At 38.6% G+C, this 21,033-nt stretch overlaps 1 long non-coding RNA gene across 1 annotated transcript; it reads right to left on the bottom strand.

Annotated features, from left to right (window-relative positions):
- Positions 1-15,284: 15,284 nt before the first annotated feature.
- On the bottom strand, positions 15,285-19,268 carry LOC104213230 (uncharacterized). Its single transcript, XR_011401727.1, has 3 exons — positions 18,597-19,268; positions 16,358-16,427; positions 15,285-15,589 (listed from the first exon to the last, which is right to left on the bottom strand). It is a non-coding gene; the product is annotated as an uncharacterized lncRNA (long non-coding RNA).
- Between the last annotated feature and the right edge of the window lie 1,765 nt (positions 19,269-21,033).

The raw sequence follows: 21,033 nt of genomic DNA, 5'->3' as shown, positions 1-21,033 counted from the left end.
AAATTGTTATGTTTAGGATGGTGAAAGTCGTGATATTGAGACTCTTGTGTTGATAATCATAAAGTGGTTTTTCGGGACCATTATGTGCTCAAATCTTATCTAAGGTCGTTGTGGGCCCCCGACTATGTGTCTTCAGTGATCCCATAGCTAGTGTGGTGAGAAATTGCATTGCAAGTCCAAGTCTCAAGCCATTGGTCTAGAACTTGCCCTGAATGTTTGTTGAGACGAAATCCTAAGTGAATTTTGACTTCAGACATGATTATAGGCTCTCCTTAGTCCAAATGATAGCTTCAACACTTCCATAACCTACCAATGATAAGATCCCTAGTTAACCCTTTTGAGCCTTAGGCTTTATTTCCTTCAAGAACCATGATACAAGCATTTACTCGTTCTAAAAGATACCCTTTCTTGACACCCGATCTTTCCTTAGAACATGGCAAAAGTATAAGTTTGGGGGGAGAGACGAGGATTGCAACAAAGTGGTAAAAAGGTACAAAATGAAGAAAAGGAAAGACAATGAAAAAGAAAGAAAAGCAAAAAAGACAAAAAGAATGCTCAATGTAGAATTGAATAAAAAGGGATTCAAGAAAAGCAAAGAATGAAAGGTGTGGAAAGTTGAGAAAGAGGAAAAGATTTGAAATCTATAAGAAAGAGTGACAGTGTGTCTCTCTAACCCCTTAGAAAGAAGTGAAATTACTCAAAAAGTCAAGTGAATTTGTGCCAAAATGAAACAAAAGAGGTGCTTAAGGGAAGATGGAACTTACGTAGACCAAACATTGCCTACCCGGGACCAAAAACATTCACTAGGTCTCCACAAAAGCCCTATATGATCTTGTGTTGAATGGAACTTACATTAGTGGTGACTCACATAAGGGGCAAGCATATGGTACTTAGTGCCGGACTTGCGACTTTTCCTTGAAAGAGATGAGTGAATTTCCATTAACCTCGTTCTGAGTGCCATTATTCTAAAGGTGATGTTTGCTTAGGGAGAGCTGAGGATGTGTGAGTTTGGGTTCCACAATAACCAAAGTAATAGAAATAGTTCTTTGATGTGTTGAACTCTTGATGCTCTTGTGTCGCACTTAATCCATGGTGTTTAATAGGGTAAATGTTGTTAATTATCTATTTGTATTAAGGGCAATTGTTAGTCCCAATTGAGGCTAGATGAGGTCACTTTAGGACAGCTGAATTTTCTTGGATTTTCTCTTAAGGGGTGGGTCTTATTTTGTTTGCTTGAGGACAAGCAAAAGCTTAAGTTTGGGGGAGTTGATAACTAGGGATTTTGATACATTTATACTCCTTCTTGCTTAAGTTTTGATTAAAAATGTGTACAAAATAGTCCCAAAGGCTCACAAGTTGTGCTTGATTGCAGGTTTGATCAACAAGGTGACAAGATGTCAAAGATCATCTCAAAAAGGAGTGAAACTTGCACAAGTACCAAGACAAAACAAAGCTCAGGAAAAACAAGGCCAGTGCGGTCCGCACAAGTGATGTTCAGAAAGTGTGCATTTCCAGGCCAACAGGCATTGCGCCCGCATGGGGTTTTGTGCAGTCCGAATAGAGTTCATTGCATCCGCACTCGATTTAGTGCGGTCCGCAAAGCTAGAGTTAAGAGAAGTGACAGTTCCAAGTTTAAAGTCTAATGTGGTCCGCGCTCCATTTTATGCGGACCGCACTAGAAACCACCGCGGCCGCACCCGATTCTGTGCGGTCTGCATTGCCCGAGTTCACAGAGCTGGATTTTAAGTCAAGAGCCTTAGTGCGGCCGCACGTGATTTTGTGCGGTCCGCACTAGCCCCATAGGGGTATTTTTGTCCAGATTTTTTAGCTTACTATAAATAGCTTTTTTCCCATTTTTAGGTCATCAGATAGTTTTGTACACTGGCTGCACTCGTGACTTCGAATATTTTAGCTATTTTTAGTAATTTTAGCTACATTTCAACATTGAATCTTCAACTTTAATTTAGCAATTAATTAATATGAGTTTTTCTTCATCTATTTCTTTTTTTTCTCTAATTATAAGTAGCTAAACCCATAAGCTAGGGTTGTGGCTCAACCTTAGTGTGGGTAATTGCTGGGTCTTATATTTTTGTGCTTGATTGTCTATGGGTGTTTGATATTTGGACTAATTTCATGTTTAATTGATGAATTAGTGGTTGCAAATACTAGTTTGTGTTTAGTTGACTTTGGCTCTTCTTGAGAAAGAGAGTCTAAGTCTCTAAAATTGTTCTAACAAGGAATTGGGGTGTACTCAAGATATTGATAGCTCCAATTAGAGGGTTAAATCTAGAGATAGTAATACCCGACTTGAACCTTGATTGCTTGTGCAAATTTGCATACCCAATTGGTTTTGAGAAAGTCAATCCGGGCAAAATCACTCGAACTACCGTGAGGATAGAGTGAGTAGAATTGTGCAATGGTTATATCATAATCCCCAAATGTGACAATCATGTCTTAGACTCAAGTACCCGTCAATTGACCACCTAGGCGAATGTCATTACCCTAGTGCCTTTTACCTATTTGAACAACTCGCAATAGTTTAACCTTTGCTTATTTTAGTTTAATTGAGCATTGTAGATTTATAAAATTAGAAGTAAATCAAAACCCAATATGTTTAGAAGTGAAATTAAGAGCAAATACACAACTCCACTTTAGATAGACACCCGACTCCAATATCTAGCTCCCTGTGGAAATCGATCCCGACCTTAATCGGGTAAAAGCTGCTTCGACCTCTCTCGCTACTCAATAGTAGTGCAGGGTTGGCCTCGATCAAACTTCCACTCTGCTCTTTCATAGATGGTGAGAACATGTACTGCTTCATCAGCTGACCAGCAGCCCGAACCCCCAGTAGTAGTTCCTGCAAGGGGCAGAGGCCGAGGCCATGCTATGGCCTGAGGTAGAGGCATAGCTCAGCCTAGAGCTACAGTAGCAACACCAGCGGCGGAGCCTTGGGTTGAGTTTGATGACGAGGTTCCAGCCCAGCCAGTTCCAACAGGACCAACTCAAGTTCTAGAGGGGTTCATCGCCACCCCGGTACTTCAGGACCGAGCCCGAACCGATAACCCAATAAAAAATTTTAACCCGTTACCGAACCATTAACCCAATAACCCAGTACCGATAACCCAATAAATAATTAACGGTTCAGGTTATTGGTTTTACCCGATATATGCCCACCCCTAATGTTTAGGCTTTAGCAAATCAGTTCGTGAGGTTGGACATTTCTGAACCCAGCCGTGTGGTAGCTTGTACAGTCGCTCGTTCTTCGTTATTTGAGCATATCCGAGATCGGCAGTATGATGATCCTCATTTGCTTGTCCTGAGGGACACAGTGCAGCACGATGGTGTCAAGCAGGTTACAGTTGGAGATGACGGAGTTTTGAGGATGCAGGGTCGTATTTGTGTGCCTAATATGGATAAACTTTGAGAGTTGATTATAGAGGAGGCCTATAGTTCCCGGTACTCCACTCAATCGGGCGCTGCTAAGATGTATCAGGATTTGTGGTAGTATTACTGGTGGAGGAGGATGAAGAAGGATATTGCTGCATATGTGGCTTAGTGTTTGAATTGTTAGCAGGTAAAGTATGAGCATCAGAGACCTGGTGGTTTGTTTCAAAGGATTGAGATTCCTGAGTAAAAGTGGGAGCGTATTACTATGAACTTCATTGTTGGACTCCCACAGACTCAGAGGAAGTTTGATGCAGTGTGGGTTATTGTTGATAGGCTGACCAAGTCAGCGCATTTCATTCCTGTGGCAGTCTCTTATTCTTCAGAGAGGTTAGTAGAGATCTATATCTTGGAGATTGTTCATCTGCATGGCATGCCCGTGTCTATTATTTCTGACCAATGTACGTAGTTTACCTTGCATTTCTGGAGAGCAGTTCAGCGTGAGTTGGGCACATGGGTCGAGTTGAGAACAACATTTCATCCTCAAATGGACGGACAGTCCGAGCATACCATTCAGATTTTGGAGGATATGCTCCGAGCATGTGTTATTAACTTTGGAGGTTCGTAGGATGAGTTCTTGCCATTAGCAGAGTTTGCCTACAACAACAGTTACCAGTCAAGCATCCAGATGGCTCCTTATGAGGCTTTATATGGTAGGCGGTGTCGGTCGCAAGTTAGATGGTTTGAGCCGGGAGAGGATCGGTTGTTGGGCACAAATCTAGTATAGGATGCCTTGGACAAGGTTAAGATCATTCAGGATAGGCTTCGTACAGCTCAGTCCAGGCAAAAAAGTTATGCCGACCATAAGGTTCATGATGTGGCATTCATGGTCGGAGAGCGGGTGTTGCTTCGGGTATCGCCCATGAAGGACATGATGAGATTTGGGAAGAAGGGCAAGATAAGCCCTAGGTTCATTGGTCCTTTTGAGATTCTTGATCGAGTGGGAGAGGTGGCTTATAGACTTGTATTGCCGCTGAATTTATCAATTGTGCACCCAGTTTTTCATGTGTCCATGCTTCAGAAGTATCACAGTGATCCATGCCACGTGTTAGACTTCAGCACTGTCCAATTGGACAAGGACTTGACCTGTGAGGAGGAGTCGGTAGCTATTCTAGACCGGCAGGTTCGTCAGTTGAGATCGAAGAGTTTTCCTTCGATTCGTGTTTAGTAGAGGGGTCAGCCTATTGAGGTAGCAACCTGGGAGTTCGAGCCCGATATGCGGAGCCGATATCTCCATCTTTTCTCCTACTCAGGTACTTTTCTAATGTCCGTTTGAGGACGAACAGTTGTTTTAGAGGTGGAGAATGTGATGGACCAAAAGGTCATCACTCATTTTGAAAGTAAATTATGTGTCTCGAGGCCTTAAAAACCTCTTTTTGTCCTACCTCGATTTGCATGCGCCATTCGGGCGCATTTTCGGAAAGCTTTTATGTGAAATCTAAGTAAAATAAGAAAATTGGCCTTTAAATTTGATTAAAAATTGACTTTGGTCAACATTCTTGGTAAACGGACCCGGACTCGTGATCCGACGGTCTCGTAGGGTCCGTAGTAAAATATAGGACTTGGGCGTATGCTCGGAATCGAATTCGAGGTCCCAAGCCTGAGAAAAGAATTAAAGAAAATTATTTGCTGGAAAATATAAAGGCATTTAGAAGTGAAATGATGCATTTTCTTGATGGTATCGGGCCCGTATCTTGGTTTCGGAGCCCAGTACATATATAACATAATAATTAAGTTGAATCTGTGAAATTTGGTAAAGATCGAAATTTGTTTGGTATAAATCGGACGTATAGTTGAGAAAATGGAAATTTTGGTGTTCTTGAGTAATTTTATGAATTTGAGGTTGAATTCGTAGTTGTTGATGTTATTTTGATGATTTGATTGCACGAGCAAGTCCATATGATGTTTTTAAACTTACGTGTATGTTCGGTTTGGATCCCCGAGGGCTCGGATGAGTTTTGGATAGGCTACGGGGTGAATTGGACTTAAGAAATTTCAGCTGGTATCTGGTATTTTTGCCCAGGCTTCTGATCACGCAATTGTGAGATCAGGCTTCGCAAATGCAAAGATCTCAGGCTTGGGAAATGCGACCGAGGCGTCGCAATTGCGAACCAAGCCTGGGCAGGCCATTCTCGCAAATGCGACACTTTGGTCGCAAATGTGAAAGGGACAGTGGTCGCAAATACGACTATTCCTTTGCAAATGCGAAGCTGACAGGATTTCAATGGGTTCGCAATTGCGAACCCCTGGTCGCAATTGCCACAACTGAGACCTGTTAAGTGGGATTTTGACGGGATTCTTCTCATTTTTCAAACTTTTTCAAACCCTAAAACATCTTGGGCGATTTTCCAAAGAAAGGCTCTCATTCAATTCAATTGTAAGTTATTTCTAACTCATTTCTTTCAATCTAATCCATCTTTTTACATGATTTCATTTCAAAATCAAGGGGTTTTCATGGGAAATTGGGTGATTTTGGGTAAAACTTAGGATTTTCAAATTTTGGGGATTTGGACCTCGATTTAAGGTTCGATTTAAAAAAATTATATATTTGAGTTCGTGGGTGAATGGGTGATCGGGTTTTGACCAAGCGGGCACGGGGTTGATTTTTTTGACTTTTTGGGAAAACATTGGGAAACCTAATTTTATGCATTAGAATTGGTTTGTTTAGCATTTATTAATATTATTAAGTAAATTGTGGCTAGATACAAGCGAGTTGGAAGTGGATTCAAGAGGTAAACCGGTAGTTGAGGCCTGACTGTATTCGTAGCATTGATGTAAGTGTTTGGTCCAACCGTAGCTTGAGGGAATAGGAGTTGTGGTCTTATTTGCTATGTGTTAAGTGTTGAGTACGACATATAGGTGTGGTGACGAGTATCTATACCTTGGTGTCAAGCATGCCCGTGAGTCTTATACTATGGTTGTTGTGACTCCGTTGTGTATTACCCATGTTTAATATGTTGATTATAAATATTGTTCAAGGCTTAGGAAAGTATTTTTGGTAATTGACCATTGTTGAGCATTGGCTCAAGTTGAGACTTATGTTGTGAAGTATTGGTGGAAACGAGATGAGGTATATTATTGACTCCCTTGCCGGAATATTACTGTTTATGATATTACTTCCCTTGCCAGGATATTATCGTTTAGAATATTGTTTCCCTTGCCGACGTTATTGCTTATGATATTGTTTTCCCTTGTCGGGATATTGCTTATGATATTATCGTTTGTATATTGGGATCGGATTGCACGCCGCAATAATATTATATGGGATCGTGTTTCACGCCGCAACAAGGAGTAATAAGGGTGGACAGGTGGGGTCGGGTTGCATGTTGCAACATCATTATATGAATTGGATCGGGTTGCACGCCGCAACATCATTATATGATTTGGATCGGGTTGCATGCCGCAATAGTATTATATGATTGGGATCGGGTTGCACTCCGCAACAAGAAAGAATAAAAGTGAATATTGATTCGTTATTGTTTTTCCTTATTCTTGTTGATATGAAATTATGGTGTTCCTTATGTTTCTCTACTGAAATTCTATTAGTACTTGATATTTCCCACAGCATGTTCCCCCTTCCCATCTTTAACTGCTAGTTTCCGTTATTATTATTTGTCGTATATGCTTTAACTGCACAAGTTTATTTTGTAGTTTTGTCCTAGCCTCGTCAGTACTTCGCCGAGGTTAGGCTAGATACTTACCAGCACATGAGGTCGGTTGTGCTGATACTGCACTCTGCATTGTGTGCAGATCCCGGTGCTAGAGCTTTTGAACCAAAGCGAGGTTGTTACCTTCAGTCCAGCGGAGACCCGAGGTAGTCCTGCAGACGTCCGCAGGCCTTGGCATCCCCTTTTATCATTTCCATTCTATTTTTATTTAATTCAGAGACAGACTTGTATTTTTCTATTCAGACCACTGTTTGTAGTATTCATAGATGGTTCGTGACATTGTGACACCAGTTCCAGGTAAAGTTGTATTTTGGATTTTCGTACTAGTATTTGGTTAAATTATCAGAGTTCGTCTTCTGCATTTCTTTTATTATTATTATTATTATTATTATTATTATTATTATTATTATTATTATTATTATTATTATTATTATTATTATTATTATTATTATTCTGTTGTTGATCACATGTTAATTTGAAATTGTTAAAATGTTAAGGAAAAAGGGTAATAAAATCTGTAACACTCGGCTTGCCTAGCTTTCATGAGTAGGTGCCATCACGACTTCCGAGGGTGGGAAATCTAGGCCGTGACAAATTGGTATTAGAGCTCTAGGTTGCTTAGGTCTCACAATTCACGGACAAGCTTAGTAGAGTCTGAGGGATCGGTACGGAGACATCTGTGTTTACCCCCCTGAGGCTACGGAGTTTAGGAAAACTTCACATCTATTCTTTCCTGTCGTGCGACTTGATTTCTCAATACTAATTGAACTTCCACTCTATTCTTTCGCAAATGGTGAGAACACGTACTGCTTCATCAGTTGACCAACAACCCGAACCCCCAGTAGAGCTCCTGCAAGGGGCAGAGGCCGAGGTCGTGCTATGGCCTGAGGTAGAGGCAGAGCTCAGCCCAGAGCTAGAGCAGCAACACCAGCGGTAGAGCCTCAGGTAGAGTTTGACGACAAGGTTCCAGCCCAGTCAGTTCCAGCAGGACCAGCTCAGGTTCCAGAGGGGTTCATCGCCACCCCGATACTTCAAGATGCTCTGGTCCGTCTAATAGGCCTTATGGATAGTGTCGCCCAGGCAGGCTTACTTCCTGTAGCACCAGCTGTGTCTCAGGCTGGGAGAGGAGTACAGACTCCCGCTACTCGCACTCCGGAGCAGATGGCTCCCCAGTTTCAAACTCCAGCAGCTCAGCCAGTCGGGGTAGTTCAGTCGGGAGTTGTGGCTCAGACCAATGATGGAGCGGCTATGTCTGTTGATGCTTTGTAGAGGTTGGACAGGTTCACCAAGCTTTTTACTACCACTTTTGGCGGTACATCTTCTGAGGATCCCTAGGATTATTTGGATAGGTGTCATGAGGTTCTACGAAACATGGGGATAGTGGAGACCAATGGGGTCGACTTTGCTGCTTTTCGTTTGTCAGGATCCGCCAAGACTTGGTAGAGGGATTATTGTTTGGCTAGACCAGTTGGGCCAACTGTTTTGGCTTGGGATCAATTTTCTCAACTATTTTTGGAGAAGTTTCTTCCTTTCACTCAGAGGGAGAACTATCGGAGGCAGTTTGAGCATCTCTAGTTTCCGTTATTATTATTATTTACTGTATATGCTTTAACTGCACTGATTCATTTGGTAGTCTTGTCCTAGCCTCGTCACTACTTCGCCGAGATTAGGCTCGACACTTACCAGCACATGGGGTAGGTTGTGCTGATACTGCACTCTACACTATGTGCAGATCCCGGTGCTGGAGCTTTTGGACCATAGGAGGTTGCTGCCTTCAGTCCAGCGGAGACCCAAGGTAGTTCTGCAGACGTCCGCAGGCCTTGGCGTCCCCTTCTGTCCTTTCCATTCTGTTTTTATTTAATTCAGAGACAGGCTTGTATTTTTCTATTCAGACCACTGTTTGTAGTATTCATAGATAGTCCGTGACATTATGACACCAGTTCTGGATAGAGTTGTATTTTGGATTTTCGTACTAGTGTTTGGTTAAATTATCAGAGTTCGTCTTCCACATTTCCTTTATTATTAATATTATTCCGCTATTGAGCACATGTTAATTTGAAATTTTTAAAAGGTTAAGGAAAAAGGGTAATAAAATATGTAACACTCGGCTTGCCTAGCTTTTACGAGTAGGTGCCATCACGATTCCCGAGGGTGGGAAATCCGGGCCGTGACAATAATGTAGGGCATCTCTTTACTTGACATTGAGTATGGTATGTATTTTATAACTTAATGAAATTGTTTACAAAGAATTTAAAAAATGGGATTGTCATTGCTCTTCACTTTGCATCGTATTTGGAACATATACGTGTTTTCTCGGAGAAGCAAAAAAGCCAAGAGTGTGGATTAAGTAATTTTTAGGAGCATCGATTGAAGAAGCTTTTACTCCCTAATGAGACAGTAAGAATAGGTTTTTTTTCCTCTATAGATGTTGGATATTACTGTTGAATGATACAAGCTTCTTCAGGTCTCTTTCAGTTTTTCTTGTTCTATACTTTATAATTTGCTCGAATCAAGAGGTTAATATTTAAGGATTAATTTGACTTTCTAAAATGATTAACTAACACAATCCTTAGTTGAATATTGCAACGTCTAGATTGAAACAAGACCTAGCATTAATATCAGCTGGATACTAAATTTTAGACTTTATCATGTTGAAATGTCACGTGAAATCAGTGTATATGTTTTTCTTGTTTAACATCCAGATAGGTCGTTGTTGTTGATATCTAATTTTTCCCTATATATTTTCAATATGCAAAATAACTTCAAAATAGCATATATATATATATGTAAGCATATCCAAGTATTTTATTATTTTTCCATAATTTTTAAAGGTTTTTAAATCAATTTATTTCCCTTTTTCATCCATAAAATCCCAATAATTATGTCCAAAATTATTATTTTTGATGATTCATTTGTTGAATCTTTATATTTATGCCAAAATATGGCTAAGGTAATTTTTACATATTTTTACAATCTTATTTGGTATTTTATAAAGCTAATTGCATATAATTGCAATATTAGCCCTTTTAAGATTTAATTGTGTTTTATATTCATAAAAATTAAGCCCTGCATTTTTAAATTGTTAATTGTATATTATAAATCATTTTAGTGCTTTTAATTTGTTTCCAGAATTTATTTACTATTTTTTATAAATTTCAAAAGGGAAAATTGGCTATTTAAATAACAGCCCAATTGCATTTAAATTGTAGCCTAAATCTGACCCTAAATCAGACCCAATTTCCCCGACCCAATTTCATTTAAACCCGACCCCTAACCCAGTTTAACCGGCCCAACCCGGATCCTCTACCTACCCTCTTTAATCCAGGACGTTGATCCTCCAGCTTTCACCCTTACCATTTTTAACCCTGAAAGACCCCTAAACCTAATTCATTTTCCACCACCCGCCACCTCTGAATCCCTTCCCTCTCAATTCTCTCTGCAAACCCACATGAACCCTAGCTGTCGCTATCTAATTTCACCTTAATCCGCCTTAACCCCTGCCTAATCCATGGCCTCTCATGGCCATTTGAGATGTGTATCGGCCACTTATGGCTTCTGGGTGTTTGTTTCTGTGGTTTCATGGCCAGACCTCGAAGGAATCTGGTCTAGTCCTTGCTCGACTTCTGTTCATGGCCTTTCTTCGTCCATCCATGACCTTTCTCCGCCATTCATGGCCTTTCAAGTCAGATCCTTGACTTTCCTGGTTAGATCGGTAACTTTCAAGGTCTTTCTCACCTTTTTTGGGTTTTCCAAAATCCTAATCTTTAAGATCTTTCAATTTTCTTCAGATCTATCTTAGATCTTTGTTTACTACGAACTTCTTAAGTGTTTTCTCGAAGGTTCTTCAACTTTTCTTTCAAAACAACTCTTTATTTTTCGACGATTAGGGTTTTCCTTTAAGTTTTTCAAAAGATCTCTTCTTTGATTTTAATGTTGTTTGTGATTTTTTTATGTTTAAAACGATTTGCTCATGTTGTTCTTCTATCTATCTCAGCATGTTAAAAACCCTAGTTCCTTTTTTGGTCTTATCTGAGTTCTGAAACTATTTGTTTAAAGGTGTACTTGTTCGATTAAGTTCTTTGTTTATGGCTCTCTTTTCCTTGGTTGACTAATCTGATTTTGAGTTCTTATCATCTCTTAAATTCGGCTACTGTTGAAGCCCTAATTTCTTAGAAGTTTTGTCTCACTTGTTACTGTGAGACCTCTACTTGTTTCTGACTCTCTTTACCTTTTACTATGTTCTTCTTCATTGTTGATTCTATGTGACTACTTGACCTACTTGACTACTGTGCTTCGAATATTTTGTTGCTACTGAACCCTAGCTTACCCCTACTGCTATTATATGGTTGTGTTGCTTCTTTTTGTCAACATGTTTAACTCTGCATGCTTGTTCATCCCTTGCTATTTATATGGTGAAGTGCAGAATCATGTTCCTTTCTTGATTGATCTTGATTTCTTCGATCTTCCGACTAATTGTAAAAGGTTTTCTTACGAGCCCTAATTTTTACTCGTCTGTTTAAAATTAATTGATTCCTTTCCTTTAATATGATGTTTTACCTTGTTGAATCTTTTCCCAAAATAAGCACATTTTGTACTTAGACTTGGTTATTTACTTCATACTTTTACTGCCCTCTTATATGGCAATAATCAATCTGTCCCCAAACTGATTTCTTTCCTTAATTAAACTTGTTACTACCCGTTAAACAGTGATTCCTTAATTAAAGGGAATCACTTGCGTTAATTGATTTTGATTGTGATTATTTCCATGTTTGTGTTTATGATTTTACCTCTTCTTTACTCGTTTTCAAAACTATAAATACACACCCCCTCTTCTTTCAAGGACACGAACAATTTGACTTCAAGAACACACACTTATACTTAAAACTTTCTCTCTTTTCTCTTACTACTTGTGTTACTGCTTTGTCTAGCCGGCTGAAAACCAAGGCTAGACTGTGGAATTTTGCTTACTTTTTGCACTTTGCTTCTCTACTGGTATGTCCTAGTTAATTTTCAAGCATCAACAACAACATGTTTCTTTAATTGTTCCAACTTCTCTCATTCTTGTTTACTTCTGCTTATGTTTCTGCAGTCAAGTTACATTACTAGTATGCTGAAATATGTTCCTTTCCCCTTTTAAATTAATGCTCTCCTATGTGTATGAATCCCAAACCCCATGTCCCCTCTATGTGTTTGTGTTCCTTTGGTTGGTTTGTGGCCATGCCAGTATCACCTATTGTTGTGCATGACCGAACCAGACCCCTGTTGGGTCATGTGGTTACAAACAATGTATTCCCAAAAACCCTTTGACCCCTTTTATGACTATTAATTATGTGTTTTGATCATTACCCCAACTGATTTTAAACATTTCTACTACTGATTACCTTCAAAAAATAAACTTACCAGTCCAATTTTAAACAAACTCTTTTTTTTTAAACTGTGTATTCTGCACTTCCACTATATTCTTAGAACCTAGGTTCTGCCCCTCTTGTGTGAGCCTTGCCTTGGGACCCTCGAGCTCCCTATGAACTTGGACACATAAAGGCTGGCCCTTCCACACTGCACTTATTTCTATCTGGTTATGCAAACCTGGGTGTAAGCACTGCCCGGGGTCCCTTGAGGCCCTTAGAGAACTTTGACACACCCAGGTCAGAGAAAGGCTTTGAAACAACATTGACATTTGAGATAGTTTATTCCATAACTCAGAGAGGAAATCAAGAATCAGGCTTCCTATGGTTGTAACTTCTTATTTTTGCACTTTCTAATGTAATTCAGTCATTTTTGGTCTGTAATAATTTGTAACAAATATTGGGGTTGGCTAGTGAAAGGGATGGGATGATTATGCATGCTTTAGCTATTAGAAGGGTAGATAACATGCCTATAGTATCTGTTTAATAAATTTTGCATGTTTTACTTCCACACTTAGACACCATGCCTATAGGGTCTGAATGACTATAATCAGACATCATGCCTACAAAGTTAAAATCAGCTTTGAAATTAGATGTCATGCCTATGAGATCCAAATCAATTTTTTATAGAAATCATGCCTATAGGAATTTCGTTGTGATCAAATGAATCCTGTCTGCTTCACTTCATGTTCAATTAGATACCATGCCTATAGGACCTAAATCAGCCTTTAATACTTAGATATCATGTCTGTAGGAATTAAAATCAGCTATAATAGAGATCATGTCTATAGGATCTAAAACGAGTTTAGTTAAAAATCGGTTTGACTCGTACAGTTCTGAATCAGTTTAAATAACCTGCTCTTTTAAATTAATACGGTTAGAAAGCATGCCTATAGGATCCAAATCGCTCGTTTCGAATTGTTTACTGTTTTACTACATTCCTAATTAGTAATAGACATCATGCTCATTACTGCGCCTAGGAAAGCCTTAGGTAATAATGATAAAACCGAACTCGCCTTTGTTTAGTTAGCACTGCTACAACCAGCAGGCAGGCCTGATTCGGACTTCTTATCTGAGTTATGTAATAAATTGGTCTGCTTCAACAATTAAAACACCCTGCCTTAGTACTTTAAATTATGACCCTAACTGTGTTTAATTCATGCTATTTATATGCATTGTTTGCGGAGGTATATATGATCCTCTTAATTGTTTATGTGTTTCCTCTTTAAATGCAGTCCTACATGTTTTTGTCTGTCGTCTTAGCCTTTTACCTTTAAAACCTAAAAGTCAGCCTAAAATCCTCCCACTTATAGGAATATTAGTCCTAAATTCCTCCGGGACTGATAGGAATGGGACGGGTAACAACATGCAATAGAGGTCGAGACCAATCTGCGCTTTAATACCTTAGCGGGGTGGGAAGGGTAGATATGGATATGATAACAGGTGTGCTAATACCACGTGTATCCCCTCTTCTGAGGAGTGTCATACCGGATATTGCATTTATGTGATCCATATTATAAACAAACCTAGGACCCCCCCTCCTTTTTATATTCTCAAGTATTTATAAAACTGTAACTCTTTTTTTTTAAATTCGCTTTTTAATGATTGTTTTCAAACTCCTATGTGTTTAAATTTAAATCTCTTACTATTTGAGCATATACTAGTCTATTTGCTAACTGTACAAATTCACAAAACTGTCTGGCCGGGAACCATACTAGTGGATCCTGAGGGGTGCCTAACACCTTCCCCTTAGAATAATTTCAAGCCCTTATCCTATCTCTGGTTATCAAACAAATTTAGAAATGAACCTTATAGGTGTCCTAATTCACCTTAAATCATTAGGTGGTGACTCTTCAAAATGCAAACACCGTTCCCAAAAGGAATGAGTTGTCCCATCCCCAAAAATGTCATAAACCCAATTTTCCGATGTGAAGAGGGAAAAAAAGGGCGCGACAGTTGTGGTTCAAGTTAGTGTTTTCCTTTAAGCTTCATTATGTGTTTGTTTTTTCCATATGCTTAATTCATTTTTGTTAAATATTCGGCATTCACTTTTGTTGTTGTGTTTTTTTATTTTTTAAGAAAAGGAAATTGACTTTCCATATGGCTTATATTTATCTACAGGGGTGTAACTGGAAACTTAAAGGTTGTAGATTGAGTCTTCCTGATAGAGAAAACGGAGAAAAGGTTAAGGAGTTTGATAAAATCTACAAACGACGCAAGGAGAGGAGTTTGATAAAATCTACAAATAAAGGGACGTCCAAAATGACTCGTTATAGAGAGAAAGAAGAGGAGTTTGATAATGTCTACAATGAGTTCAGAAAGTAGATGACTTTATCATTTGTTAGTTATGTTTCATATAATTTGTGTAGCAGTTATTTGTAGGCCACTTTCTCATTCCAGTAGTTTTAGGAAGTTATCTCCTAATTTTTAGGTGGATGGTGAATCCACCGGTCTTTTATAAGATTACTTGTAAACACATTCCTTTTCTTCTCATCCATATTAAAAAAAAAAAAAAATTGGCAATCAGACTTGAAAAATCTTATCTTGTCTCCTATTTCCCTCGCACTTTTCTCATTTCTTATAGTTACAAATGAAACTAGAAGGGAATATTCTGAAACTCGTATACAACATATCCAGTATAATCCCACAAATTAGGTCTGGGGAGAATATGTCACGGCCCAGGTTCTCCCTCCGTGAATCGTCGGGACGGCACCTAGTCTCTACGACTAGGTAAGTCTAACACTTTGCGGGAAATAAGACGAAAACATGAAAAACTAACAATTTAACAGGTAAATTATTTAAGAAATTTAGATGTCTCGCGACATATACAATAATCACCCTCGAATTGAACACAAATGCTCCCAAAACCCGAAATATCATGAATTACAAGCTACAGAAAGAAAACAATGCTTTTAAACTCTAGAATCTATCAACGAAGAAAATACAAGAAAGTCTTTAGCTTAAGGAAGAGTAGATAGGGACTCTTGGGTCTGCGGATGCGGCAGATATATCTCGAAGTCTCTACAATCGTCTCGCCTCACTGGTAATGCAACTAATGTGAGCTACCTGGATCTGCACACGAAAAACATGTGCAGGAAAGGGCATGAGTACACCACAGCGGTACCAAGTAAGTCCCAAGCCTAACCTCAGTCGAGTAGTGACGAGATTAGGTCAGGGGCCCCCGAGCTACAAAATAATACAAAATGAAATATTGCAGTAAGAATAAATACTAAATTTAACAAGAATGAAATCACAGAAAAACAACAACTCAGTACACAGAGATAACAAGGGATCTCCCGGGATACCATCCCGTAGTCCCAAACGTAAATGTGCAGGGGGATCTCCCGGAATACCATTCTGTAGTCCCAAAGTAAATATATAGTACAGGGAGATCTCCTGGGATACCGTCCCGTAGTCTCAAACATAAACATGTAGGGGGATCTCTCGGAATACCATTCCGTAGTCCAAAGTAAATAGGCAACTCAATCAACATAAACAACAAATTCAACAAGGAATTCTACAGTTTAGACTAAGTTCATATGAATGAAGACAGGTAATTTTCACTAAACATGCTGCACAGAGTTCGGAGAGGCAGTTAAGGTAGTTAAGGCAGTTAAGACAGTTAAGGCAAGTAGGCATGCTTTCATAAGCTAAACAGGATAGTTATATATACTAGTGTTGTTCAGTTAAAGGAAAACAAATATTTGCTTAAAGAAAACGTGATTTTTCACCAAATATCTCGTGTACGCACTCGTCACCTCACGTACACAACGCTCATATATCAAACAATACCAAATCCTAAGGGGAGTTCCCCCACACAAGGTTAGGCAAGCCACTTACCTCGAACCAAGCTCAAATCAATCCGAAATCACGCTCTTACCACGAGTATCCAACTCCGAGTGGCCCAAATCTAATCAAATCAATTACATAACGTAAATATAGCTACAAACAACTAATTTAGCTAATGGAATCAAAGCTAAGGCAAGAAAATAGAAAAAGCCCAAAAAGCCTCTCCGGGCTCACATCTCGGAATCGGGTTAAAGTCATAAATTATGAACACTCATTCACTCAAGAATCACTCGTGCAAAAATCAATTAAATCCGACGCCTAAATCCTACTCAAATCTCAGATTTTTGGTTGGGGAACTTTTCCCCCAATTTCTCAACTTCCTCATGTCACACCTCCTTTTACCACCCAAGAGGGGATATAAGGGAGCTTTTCCAATTAAAGTGACATTATTCGAAATGAGATTTTTTTTTTTTTTGGAATCGCTACTTGGAATAGTTTATTATGGTGTCCTAAGTCACCGGTTTATTTTAAATCTCAAATCAGGGAAATTTAGACTTTATTCAAAAGTCTGCGAACTAGAAATTCTAAGTAAGGAATTATGTTAACCCGGGAGAAGGTGTTAGGCATTCCCGGGTTCCGTAGTTCTAGCACGGTCGCTTAAGCTATTAATAATTGGCATATTATCTGATCTACTATATATTTTCAACATATTGTGCATTTTTAAACTTTATAACCGCTTTTAATTATTCTATGGAATTATTCTGGAACAAGTTACGATTGTCGTATACTTGTTTGTTTGATACACATTGTGAATCGTGTCACAGGAACTGTACCCACGATCTACAACATGTTTAATTTATTAAAGTTATTAGAAATTATGGCCGGGTCACATAAATATACCTCCGGATTTGGAAATTAGGTATCACAGCTACGTCACGGTAACCGTACCCGTAGCTATTATGACTTTATTATAAGCGCGCCTAAAGCAAGCTACAAATGCTTAAAAATATTTTCTATACTAAGTTATAATACTAATATGAGGGCCATAGATTTAAGTGATTCGATTGTGATTGGCACACCTCGATTTATTTTTAAAATATTTGTATTTTTACTAAAGCAAACTAAGGATGCTCCCATTTAAATATAGTTTAAAATTAGGTATCATAACTACGCCAGGGGAACCGTACCCCTAGTTGTGATAATTTATTTAATCGTGCCTAAAGCAAGCTATGATGTTCATAAGTATTTTCTAAACTAGTTATGAATGTTCAAAGTATCTTCTACACTAGTTTTGGTATTAATGTGAGGGCCATAGATTATAAATTTCAATAGTAGATGGCACCCCTCAGTTAAACTTCTTCACATATATTTGGTCCGAGTTGAGAGCAGCGAGAGCAACGACTAACAAGATTCGCACACATTAAAGAGTCGAGCAAAAAAACAACATCAGGACAATTAGATACAACATCAAATTAGCACAAGTCCCAGATCTCCACAGTAAACCATGGGGGTAAAAAAAAAGTAGACAAATATACAATTTAAACTATTCATTTTTTTTTGATGCGCTAGTTCAGAAATAAACAGTGCAAGCATATCAGCAAGATTAATGAGATTTGTGGACTAGTTTATTTTAAACAATAAAGCAATTGACTAAGTAATGAGCTTTCTCAGTTAGTCAGTTACATCTGTTTACGCCTCTTCCTCATCCATCCCAAAAATGAAGCCAAACAAAATTGTTTATCGATTGGATTAAAGAAGATCATCCTCCAACTAAAATTCAAATCGTTCCCTAGACCAAATAAAAGTGTTAACAGAGGATCTAAACATAATTACAAAGTTGGATTTATGAACCAAATTGCATAACTTCAGCTTTTCCAATGAACTTCCCAACACAGAATACGTTGCCTCATCAATGAAATAATTCATTAGAATTTATAAAAATACGATCAAGTAAAAAGGCATTGTATCTCAAACAGAAGAAGCCTATGAGAAATTAAAAAAAAAACACCAATGTCAATGGATATTGAAGGAGAATTAGGAAATTTACTTCTAGAAAGAATGAGAATAGAAATCATCGCTGACAACTTTAGCAAAAACCACTTCGGCCAGTGGTGATCTGTTCTTGTTTAAACTTTTCAATTAAGGATTTTCCCTTTTTATTAAACTAAACTAAAAGAAGTAAAGAATCAGATTTTAACCAAAAACATCATACCATTTCCTTGCAATTTCAGCAAGTTTTTAGCACATAAATATCCAAACAACACTTATATTTCGAGATTGAGATAAATACCTCTAAACATCAGTAAATACAAACGTGAATAGCCAAATAAAGGCAAGAGGAAAGTTGTAGCTTAGCAAAACAGCATCAACGAAACACAGCATCATCTTCACGGCAATTCCATCAACAGCGCTCAACAGACCCAGAATACTCTTGACCGGAAAACTCGAATTGGCGATAGAAATTTCCAGTCGACTACGAATTCATAATCAGACTTCGATTTCAACTGAAAATCCATCACTTTTAAAACAGAAATCGATCAAAATATGAAGAAACAAAATGTTTTGTATTAAATACTTCAGGAGCTCTTTTCAAAGCTTTTTATGAGAGAAAAATGAAGAGAGAAGGTGGAGCGAAGGCAAAGGGGTGGCTGATTTTTTGATGCTTTGCACCGCTGTTCTCTTTGCTGAAGGGAAAAATGGGTTCTCCTTTTTGTGTGGGTTTGATTCTGTCTATTGAAGATGAGAGAGCAGCGAAGAACAAGGTCCAGGGAAACGGCGCTGTCCGTTCTTTAGTGTAGGTCCCTTAAGGTCCCATTTTTTTGAGTTTTTTGCTGATCCTAAGGACGAAGAAGATGAAGTTCAAAGGATTTGGAAGGTGAAGGAGAAGAAGGTCCAGCGGGGGTCTATTCTTTGGTCTTGAAGAAGATGAACAAGGGGTCATTTTGATGGAAAACGGCGGCTCTCCTAGAGTGTCTAGGTCTAGGGTCTGTAGGTTTTAATGAGAGGGGGGTCTTGGGCTAGGCGGGTCGGGTCAGGCGGGTTTAGGTAGGGAGATTGGGCTGGTCGGTGGGTCTGGGTAGGGATTTGGGCTCAATATTAATTTTGGCCCAATCAAGTTTAAACCAGCCTTTTCTTTTCAATTTCCTTTTTTTCTTTTGTTTTCTTTTTCTTCCTTTAATTAATTAAAAACCTAAATTAAATTCCTAAATTAATTTAAATTATAAAATTAGGCTAATTGTTTAACTATAATATTTATGAAAATTAGTTGATCCTAAATTAAAGAGAAAAATTAATGATCCAAAATTAAAAACTAAGAATGTAAAAATGAGCTATTTTTTTGTGATTTTCATTTTTGATAAAGCAATTACTTAACTAATTAATCCTAAAATGTGAACAAAAAATCTAAATGTATGCATGATATTTGTGGCATTTTTTTCACGATTTTAATAAAAACTGAATGTGCAAAAAATGCAAACAATTAATATAATTCTACAAAAATTCCTAAACATGGCAAATAATTAAGAAAAAATCTATTTTCTTGAATTTTATAGGAGTAATTCGTACAGTGCAAAAATCACGTGCTCACACCTCACTCCAATTCAGTAATTTAATGAAGAAAACAACTATGGATTAATGAAATATGTTTAAAATAATTAGGAATAGTTATCCAATGATTTCCTCTCAAAAACTCTTGAAAAATCTCCTTCCACCGAGCTCCAAATCGAATTTTGTATTATGAATTTCAAACCCTCAAAAATCTCCTTTTTTGCCTATTGATTTCTGCTTTTGCTATCCCAAGACCGCATATGCGGTCCCGCACCTGCCAAATTTCCATCGCAGGTGCGGCTTTTCACTTAATGCACCTCATCCGCTTCTGCGATCAAGATATCGCACCTGCGTGTGCGCACCTGCGGATCCTCGTCCGCTTCTGCGGTCCCAGACCGCTCCTACATTCCTTCACTCGCACCTGTAGGCATTGCAGATGCGGAACTCCTCTCGCACCTCTAACCCCATACCTTCTCCCAAAATCCGCTTTTGTGCTTAGTCGTTCGTATATGCGGCCCCGCACATGCGGTTCCCTATCGCAGGTGCAAAAACACCAGAACCAGCACACCTAAAAATCCTCTAAGTCCAAGTTTTCACCCGGTGAGCATTCGAAACACACCTGAGGCCCTCGGGATCTCAACCAAACATACCAACCAATCCTAAAACCCTATAAAAACATAGTGAGACCTTAAATCACATTAAACAATGCTAAAAACACAATTCATCCTCCAATCCAAACCTAATGAACTTGAAACTTCAAAATTCTGCAAACGATGTCGAAACCAACCAAACCACGTCCCATTGACCCCAAATTTTGCACACAAGTCATATTAAACACTAAGGACCTACTCCAACTTCCGGAATCGGATTCTGATCCCGATATCAAAAATTCCATTGCCGGCCCAAAACTCTAAAAAATCAACTTTCGCCATTTCAAGCCTAAATGAGCTACGGACATCCAAAACACAATACGAACATGCCCCTAAGCCCAAAATCACCCAATGGAGCTAATAGAATCGATGAAATTCCATTTCGGAGCCGTCTTTACACTGTTTTGACTATGGTTTAAATTCTAAGACTCAATCTCTTATTTAGGCACTAAGTGCTCAAAACACTCCGAAACTCAAAACAAATCCTCCCGGCAAGTCACAATAGTAGAAATAGATAACGGGGAGGCAGTT

This window comes from Nicotiana sylvestris, chromosome 8, assembly GCF_000393655.2.
Source record: "Nicotiana sylvestris chromosome 8, ASM39365v2, whole genome shotgun sequence".
NCBI classification, from domain to species: Eukaryota; Viridiplantae; Streptophyta; class Magnoliopsida; order Solanales; family Solanaceae; genus Nicotiana; species Nicotiana sylvestris.
Note: the sequence above shows the minus strand (reverse complement) of the source record. Positions and strands in the feature narration are given on the sequence as shown.